Raw genomic sequence first — 9,672 nt, forward strand, 5'->3', positions numbered from 1 at the left:
GGGTCTGAGCCAAACCCTGTGGAAGTTGGTAGGAATCTTTCCACTGACTTCAATGGGCTTTGAGTCCAGGTCCCTGCTGATTCGTTTGAAGTGACACATAGACTATTTTTGTCTGACAATTTTTTTCCTTTCTGTATTTTCCAAAAACACCAGTAAGAGAAGAACGAGTAAAAACTTCATCTGTTTAGCTAAAGAAGAACTGAAGGGTGTATTATTCACTAGTATCCCAAAGCTGTCTGTACGGACTGGGGACTGCATAGCTGCAAAACTGAGAGATCTTTTTTTTTAATGAGATAAGTAATCCAAGCTATTTACATTCTTGTTCTACAGATTGAACCTATGGAATAGAAAGACCTGGAAACATTAACAAATGTGGTGTTTACTTGCTTTAGTGCATTACAGATTGCAGTAGGTATATGAGATAATTTTTTTCTAAATTTGTAGAAACAACTAAAATTTTGCGATGACCTGTGAAATAGGACACTCGCCAGAAGTAGTCTCACACAATGGCAGTATAGGGCTCACTGTTCAGTTCTGTTTCCTTGAAGTTCCCTTTATCTAAACTTCTTCTCCCATACGTGGTGTGGTCTCTCCTGGGGCCATCAGTAATATGGATCAGTGGAGGCCTCCAACTCTATGATTAATCATTAGACATAAAATTTGTCTCTACTGTATAACTGCAGAAGTTTCAAAGGAGTTTTGTTGCTCCTTTGTGGATTGATGCAGTTCTAAGGGATTTTACAGTTGAATGGCTCTGGATGGGTTGGCGTACAAACTTTCCTGTTGCTGAAAAAGGAATGTGTAAGAAAGTACTGACTGATGCATCTCTAGAGACACCATGCAAGAGCTTAACTTAGTCCTCTTTTTTAATAGAAACTTGGATCTCAAGCAGTACTCTTGTGTAATGACAGGCGAAAGGAAAAACTAACAGGCTTGCTTTCTTTCCAAATTTTCAGTAGGCTGTAAAGGGGGGGTTTACTAACAGCACCACATATAAAGGTGAAAAGATGACCAAAATGCTGATGAAAAACATTTTAAATGCAGTCAGAGCAACGTGATCGATGAGTAAGTTGGGACTGGCCTCCTTTCCAAGCAACGTGTGAGGCTGTGTTTTCCTATGTCTAATTACTGGGAGTGCCTTTCCCAGAGTCAGGATGATCTGAATGACCGGTGAGAGACAGTGGCTTCCCTTGAATCTGGAGGGGTGTCTGCGGGGGCTGCGACCCCTTTCTCTTGCTCCCCTTTTTTAACCCTGCTTCAGCTAATGTGCATCCACCTGCATGCAGGTGTGGTGCTGGTGCCTCGGTGTACGGAGCCTGGGAGCAGAGTACAGCAGTGACAACCCTCTCACACAACGGCAGGTCCCAAACCTTTCCTGTACATCCTACTTCCAGTAGAAGACTGGCTTTTAGAGCCTGTAGCTGCCCCTGTATAATTTTTGCTAAATCACGGTCTTCCAACATACAGTTTACAATTTCACAATGCTTTGCAACTCCGTCTGAGAGAATTTGTCTCTGTATTTAATGTATTTTGCCCTTTGATTAAAGCTGCTGCTGACAGCATGCTTGGCTAGGGATGTGCCAGCTCACAGAGCAGGGTATATGATGGCAAAAGAAGCATGTTGTGCTCTGAAAGAGCTATTATTACTGCTTGCCTTTTCAATAACAGAGCTGGACTTCGGCTTGCTACTTCACAGATTCCAAAACCATAATTACTGGCTGCTGCCTCTGCTGTGAAACACTTTATTAAGTTTTTAGAGTCATTAAGGATTTTCAGGAAATTTATGGGAGCTCAGGTCATGTTACCTGTTTGTTTATATAGCCCACGATCTGCCAGGAATGTGGCCTGTAGAGTTTCTGCAGCGAAGCCCGCGCTCACCCACATCTGCTTAAGAGACTGATGGAAACTGCCCGTTTCATCTTACATTGCCCTATCTTTGTGTGAGCTGTTGTGGGCAGTGGGCTGCAGCCCTGCAGCCGAGAGCGGGGAATGATTCCAGCAAAGTTAAGTGAAGCTGTTGGACACAGAGCCGAATTCTTGCTGGAGGCAGCAGCCTCTAGAGCAGTCAAAGTCTAGATGGTGGTGCCTGAAGCTCAGGTGAAGCCGCCGCTGCCTGCAGGGAGAGTACGGACTGAGCTCAGAATGGGTAAGAAACCTGGGAATTGGTCCCAAGTGTTTTAAGGGACTATTGTTTCTTTCCACCTTGGATCTAAAGGAGCCAAGGGAAGATCCGTGCTCTCATGGCTGCTTGAGCCAGACAAGGTGCGGCTTGAAGGTGGAGCATTAGTATTCAGAATGGCTTAGAGGCGCAGTTCCTGACCTGAAGTCTCGTAATTTAATTAATCTGTTCCTTTCCTTTTTAGCCAAAATTGGCACTTTGGGCGTTGCAAATGCCTTGTTGTGTCACAAACATTACATCAGACACAACTTTCTAAGCTGTCACACAAGCACATCTGCCATGCTGAGAGCTTAGCAATGGAAGGCGAGCTACAAAAGACATGGTACCATGATGAAGTTGTGTAGTGTTTGGGGGTACATGTGCAGTCCACTTATAAAGCAAGTGTTATCACAGGCCTCAGAGCTAGCTTTTTACTCCACTGTTAGAGATCTGTGTTTTTAAAGCTGGAACCAGGACTCCAAACTGGCAGTGTTCAATGCAAAATAATTGTGTCTTGGTCTGTAGAGCATTCATTTATTACAGGATTAAAAGTACTTGTAATGAAGAAGGCCAGTTACAATTACAGTCTTGCTATAATTATGTGTAGCGCAGTCTAAAGATAACTACAGCAACCAGCTCACTTCTGACACCAGTCCAGCATGGTCCGCACCAATGTCAAAGTGGAGGCTGGTGGCTGTCCTTACAGAACAGGCTTACCCCGTTCTTGTGGAACAGAAAAGCCCAGTGTTCTGCAAGCAAGCCAGATGTGTGTGTCTGCATCTACACTGCTGTGGGGCTTCGTGGCCAGACTGCATTATTTATCTCTGGATGCTTCCTGGAATTTACCCAGCTCGTCCCCTGGGATGGAGCTGGGGTCTGCCCTCTGCTTTTAAGTGTCCTGAACAGCACAGCTATCTGCTGCAGGGAGGTTCTCCAGCTAACTAGAAGCTGATAACCTCTGTCTCTCCCATCCGGCCTTGCAGTGACAGCACATGCACAGCATCAGGCAGACGCAGGGGTCTGGGGGCTCTCCCAGCGCCTCTGGTGATTGCCTGCCAGGTCACCAGCCCGAGCTCAGCTGGAAAGGGAAATGCCAGCGTGGGCCTCTGGGTCTCGGAGCTGCCTCAAGGTGCTCGGGAGGCTCCAAAGGTAAGTAGGAGACTGACACTTGTCCAGTGATATAGGCACATTTTCCAGTATCCTTGTGTTAATGATAATTACAGTCAGCTGCAGCCCGGAGTCGATAAAGCTTTCCATCCTCATTTGTCTTTACACACCACCAAAAGGTGTGTAATGTGGGCTAGCAATGATACTCATTATTAGCCATTAATTTCAAGAACACGAAAGCCTGTGCCAGCACAGGATTAGATAGTCCTGACTCTCAGACCCTCCACAGGCCGCTGGTTTCTCTTTCTCACCAGTGTTAACCGGCACAGCTTTGCTGACACAATGGAAGTGCCTGCAAAAGCAAAGGCAGCTCTGCCTTGGCCGTGTGCCGCAAAGAGCTCCAGGCAGGGGAGGATGAGATATACCATACGCCTCCATTTCCTGATTTGCAGTATATCAAGATATAGACAGATCTTTATTTTTTGATGTGAAAGCAAAATGAAAAACTAGGTTAAATCAGTCTTGAGGGATATTAAGCCAGTTCTCAGGAAGCCTATGCAATTATTATGCCTCATCCCAGCCTTCTTGATTGGGAACATGCCTTTAAGAACATGATCAGCCCCAGGAGATCTTCCCCGTAGCCTGGGAATTCCGCCCTGTCTACTGACGAGGAGGGAGGCTGGGCCACAGAAACTCTCCATTCAGAAGGGAAAGCTTTTCTTCATATTTTTTTTCTCTGTCTCTCTCTCTTTTTTTTTTTCTTCTGGCAAATTATAAATGTGCACGTTGGATTCTTTTGTCAACCAAATCTAATGGGACTGGCCTGAGCTGAATGGCTGGTCTGTGTGATGCTCGGACTCAGTTTCTTTTCAGGTGCTCGTTTCTTGTTTCCGTGGGATGACGATTAGCATCTGCCTTTGGGCTCAGAGCAGCTGTGGGCACTTCAGTGTGTCCCTGGCTGGAGGGTGCTTGTGGGAGATGTAATTTGTCATGTTAGACTGGCTGGGGTTTGGGTTTGAAGAGGTGTTATCACAGAACTGTGAAAATCGCCTAGGGCAAGCAGTGAGGATTTTTTTCTCTTTTAAAAGGTGGGAAAGGCCTTCAAGGTTTGGCTTTTATGCATATTCACTTCTGTTCCCTGCAAAGAATCAGGCTTCTAGTTCAGTTAGGATGTGCTGGTTTGGGGGGATGATGAAAGGAATAAAAAAGCTAATAAAAAAATCAAGCAGTAGCATAATTCTCAGGGCCAACATGCCAGTGATTTCATTTGCTTCCTCATGAAAGTCCTGAGCTGCCTGATCCCAGGCTAGCTGGGGACCAGCTTCTGGAGTCTGAGGGGGTTTTTTCATGACATTTAGAGAACAGGTGCCCAGATAGAGCATTTTATTGATTTGATATTCAGATAAAATTCACCCAGATCTGAAATTCCAAATGGAGAGAAGTATGTCCAGCCATTACAACTGAAACAATGTGAAACCTCCAACCTGGCATCTGCTGGAGAGGGCTTCCCTCCCATCCCCCTTGTCCCCCCCACAGCCCCCAGTCCCAGGGAAATGTGGTTCATATACACACACACACACACACAGAGCCTGTTCTGTTGGGAAGTTTACAGTTTGCGTTTGAGAGTGACCATCCATTACGGTTCCGTGCAGCTGTTCACGTGAAGACAGCTTTAAACTCTTCCAGAAATTGCTGGCACACATCTGTGGATGTCTCTCCCTCCACCCTTTGCTCAATCCCTCGGGGCAGGAGTGAAGTGCTGCCACCCGCTCCACCCTTAGGGGCCACCAGGGAAAAGCTGGTGGCTCTGCACACATCCCACCTCTACGCCTGCTGCTGTTGGCCGCTGTACCTCGTGCCAGTTCTCCTATAAATGTAGCATCACTCATGCACATCTCCATACCCTCCTTGCTGAACAAGACAGAGATCTGCCCCTCGTGATGAACCTCTTGCACCTTTTATGATGTTTAACTTTGAAGTAACATCTTCCCCCAGCTCTGCTCTGATTTCCGCCATTTCTGGATCAGCTGTTGTATAAGGTGTTGAGATGGCATCACCTTTAGTTCACATTGCAAGCTCCCAGCTCAGGGTCTGCCTTCATATGTCCTCTCCATATGTTCAGTGCAAAGGACATGCAGGCACCTCTGCAGGATTTTCCCTGCATCACAGCTCACTCACCTTCCTTTTGTCACTGCATTAAGTTACAAACCTTCCCAAGCCTCTTTCGATGGGGCCTGGGTGCCTAAGTCACTGGATGGTGCAAACATTTAAAGAGGGTGTGTTAGCATCTGTGTTTTCCAAGAATAACCTTGTGTCTGTGTAGTCATTCCTCCACCTCATAACTGCAGGGGGAAGCAGGAGACCCATACGCTCCACTGGCTGAATAATGTTTCGCTTCCCACACAGTAATTTTGTCAAAACCAAGTTACTGACATGGCAGTCGCCCTTGCCCTGCCTGGGTAACAGGCCACCCTCCCATTGGAGTACAGGGATTGCTGCAGTGCCGCAGCAGGGTGTGCAGGGCTGTGGCAGACCTGGGCTTTTAGTCCCTGAGCAACTCTCCCTCCTATCCTAGGGCAGAGCAGGAGGCATGTGAATTCAGAGTTAAGGCTCTGGGAGGGATCTAAAGTCAGGAATTACATTGGCACATCTCCCACTTCCATGGGCAGTAACCTTTGGTGGCACGTGAATGGCCCAGAGGCCATTTGGGTTGCTGTGGCTTTTGGGAGGCAGAGTCCACCAAGCATCTCTCCCTGAGGTGAGAGGTTTGGGTGTCTCTCATGGATGTGCAAAGCCCATAGGATGGCTTCTGAGGCCGTGCTCAGCTCCATAGGTCAGGCAGCCTAAGGCAAACTGGTCTCTGCAGAGAGCTGAGCTGCCTCTGATGGTTGGTGAGATGGCACAGATGTGAGAGGGTGGCAAGGGCAGAGTTACTGCAGCCCATTGAGAGCAGTTGGGTTCCCAGAGTAGGAAAAAAAAGGACACCATATAGGCAAGAACTATACTTTAAAATGTAAAGCAAACCAGTCGTTTCCAGCCAGCGGCTTTTTCCCAGCTGTTCGTTTCCAATAGAGTATTATGATCAGTAATTGATACTCTCAGATGTCTCTGCACAATCCCCAGAGAAGAAAGGCCAGGGCAATATATTTTTTTTTTCCCAACTCACTGGAAAATTGAGCCCCAGCTGGGGCTAATAAGTGCTTTCATTAAAATACTGATCTTAATCCAAAGCTGAGAATAATGTCTCCTCTGTGTTGGAGCTTTCCTCAGCTCTGACATGGGCTATGCTTTTTAACAAGAAATGAAAGGAGGATAAATAGACGCTTCTTGCCCCAACATCATAATAACACCAATGTTAGGTCTCAATGAGGTCAATGTTTTTTTGATTGCACCAGTGGAATGTGTTCTTGGTTTTTTCCATGAGATGAGCTCTTTCTAGTGATGGAGGTGGGGTCTACGGCCAGTGTACCCCTCCATCCTCCTCCTGAATCCATCTGGCTCCACTGCCCATGGGTGGGGTGGTCTCATCAGGAAGAAAATGGGGAGCAAGAGCGCTTGTCTGTGTGCTACGTGCATGCGAAGACGTGTGTTGGACTGCAAGGCAGAGGTGAAACCATTCCATGATTTCAACACAAGGGTTCATTTTGTCCTTCCACATTTTCATTTTCTTCTGGCTAAGGCAGAGAGATTATTACTAATATTTACTCATCCAGAGCTTCTCAGATGGAGAGGTGATTTGCAAAGCACATCTTGAAAGCTTGAAGGATTTTCCCCCTGTTCTCACACTACCTTCATGCAAAGAAAGAGATCTCCTCCTGTTTTCTAGGAACAGGGCCTATAAATTTCTGAGTACGTTCACTAAGCAAATGTGAATGATAAGAGCCTAGTTTTATGTCCTTAGATGCTGTCCTGTTTCCAAGGCTGGATATGAGTTTTGTTCTGATCAAGAGCAGGACCATAAGGCATGTCTTGCTAAGCTCTCGTGTTGTTTGGCAAGCCAGTGTGTATAACATAACTCCTCTCCCTCACTTCCCTTGCTCCTGTTCAAACTTGAGGCACGTATAGAGGTAGGATTAGATGAAGTCCTGATAACTGACGTGTGTTATGAGGAAGAGCTGAACTATTGGATGCTTCTCTGAAATGGTCCCTCTTTTTTCATCCCTTCTCCCTCAGTGTCCAGCCTTATGGCTACGGTTTTTCTTGTGGGGGGACAAAGGGCATTCTGGGTAGCAGTGTTAGAAAGCAAAGTGCACAAAAATAGAGAATTCATCAGATACCTCTGAAAATGTGATCACTTGCTCTCTGAGGAGTCATACAGCTCTGGGGAAGACTTCTAACTCCTTTAGTGAATGGCTGCTGTGTGATTTCTTCTTTTCCCTACTGAATCTAGGGTGCCCTCTTTGACATCAGGACTTCTTTCTCATGTTTGCTGGCCAATAAAAGCAAAGGGCTGGGCTCGATAGTTTCACTGACATCTGATTACACATTATTTCTGAAGATCCACCCTTCACCACTCATAACTAGCGCTCAGTGCAGGTAGGGGATTTCAGAGTCTGGGTGTCACCGGTCTATAAAGCAGTGTAACACCCCAAAGTCATTAGAAGGGGCCTCTCACAACACTGGATGCACCTTGTAATGTGAAGGACCAGTTCTCCCCGTCCTGCTCATTTCCCCGAAGTGCGTTATCTAATCTCACTGCAGGTTGTTCAATCTTTTTTGAAATCCTCTTGTTTTGTGAAGTTCTATTCAGTCTTACATGTAAGGATAGGACATCTTGTATGCTGGTTTTGCCTGTTCTGGATCGATGGAGCTGGCAACACTTTGTTTTAGCACTGAACTCTCACAAATCTAATGGATTTTGATCCACACTGGCTACTCTCTGGTGAGATAAAAACCAGGCTTCTGACAAAGACAGTAGTAGAAGTGTAGTTAAAACTGAAGCATTAGGGATGGCATTCCACATGGATATATGGAAACAAGTGGAAAATACAGAAATTTCACAGCAAACCTAAAACATTGCGCTGCTTAGTCAAAACTAAAGGTAAGAGTTGGGCTTAGAGATCACAGCTGGAAATTACTTTCTTGAACTGCACTCAGGGGCAGTCTGCTGCAGAGCCCCAGGGAGCTGGCACTACTGCTTCCAGGACTTCCCCGTGCTCTGACCACTGCACCCAGGTCTGGCCCTTCAGCTCACAGCATCCTATCCAGATGTTCATTCTACTACTTAAAAATACGTCTGCACATTCGCCTTAGCCTGCAGCATCATCTTGCATTTAGTCTGTAGGGTCTTCAGGGCAGGAACTGCCTTGTTTATTTTTTTGTGGAGCACCTGACGCTTCTAAACCTGCTCTGCAATGCTTCAACACGAATCTGCGCTTGCCTTAGTCCTGTGTGGGAGGATGTCTCCTGTTACCATTACAGGGTAACCTGCAGTGAGTATCCGTAGCACAGCTCTGCCCTGCTGCCAGCTGAAATCTGCTCAGCTTCCCAGCCAGTCCAAGAAGGACAAGCCATTCATTTAGATTGCACGTAACCCTTTATAAGCCAGGAAGCCGAGAATAGCAGAGAGGGGTTGGCAGACTCCCCTGTGGGTTAAGAAGGAGCTATTTGTTCTCATAATTACTTGTCTAGGAGAGGGGTCTGTCTGACAGTGCTTTCCTGCAAATCATCGTGTTTGCCCTGAAGCCAAATAAAACCTTGGTGTAAACTTCTGCCCAAAGAGAAGAAAAGGCAACTCAGAGGGAGTTTATGTGAATAAAAAGGCTGTAGCCATTTCAAAGCATCTCTTGTGCAATAAGCAAGTGTGATCCCTAATATCTCAGATGCCTAAAAGGCTCTTTAATATCCAGGAATAGGCACAAATGTGGGCTGGTTTCCCTTTCCCTTTCACAGTTTTTAACTCTGTGTGTGTCAGACCCCTTTCCCACTTTGCTCCACTGCCTGCCCTGTGGGTTTCCTGACACGTATTGCAAGAGATGCCAGTGCTGAAAACCTGTGTATTCCGTTCCCTGGGCAGAGGCAGCCAGGAGCTGCCTTCTGGGGCAGCTGCAGGGATCAGGTGCTCCCTGCTTGGCGTTTCCCACAAATACAATGGCTGGGATGGCTGAGAGCAGTTTGGGCAGAGTGGCTGCTGCTTGGCGCGTAATTGTGGCTTTTGGGTTTTGTGTTACCCGCTGACTAATCCTGTCTGTCTTCTCAGGTTTCTAAAGCTTAGTTCAAGTCAGACTGTTCCTACTCCTACTGCCTTCAGGCTGTGATGATGAGATTTGGCTTTTGTATGGGAGGGGGCGATTCACTGCAGACCTGGCCTCTGCTAGACCACTAGACATGGCAAAAGCGAGGGTTGGGCAAGCGACTCTTTATTTCAGAGGTTTTCTTTTGTTATTTCATCATTTTTAATCCCTTTA

The sequence above is a fragment of the Buceros rhinoceros genome, unplaced genomic scaffold (genome assembly GCF_000710305.1).
Source record: "Buceros rhinoceros silvestris isolate BGI_N320 unplaced genomic scaffold, ASM71030v1 scaffold18059, whole genome shotgun sequence".
NCBI lineage: Eukaryota > Metazoa > Chordata > Aves > Bucerotiformes > Bucerotidae > Buceros > Buceros rhinoceros.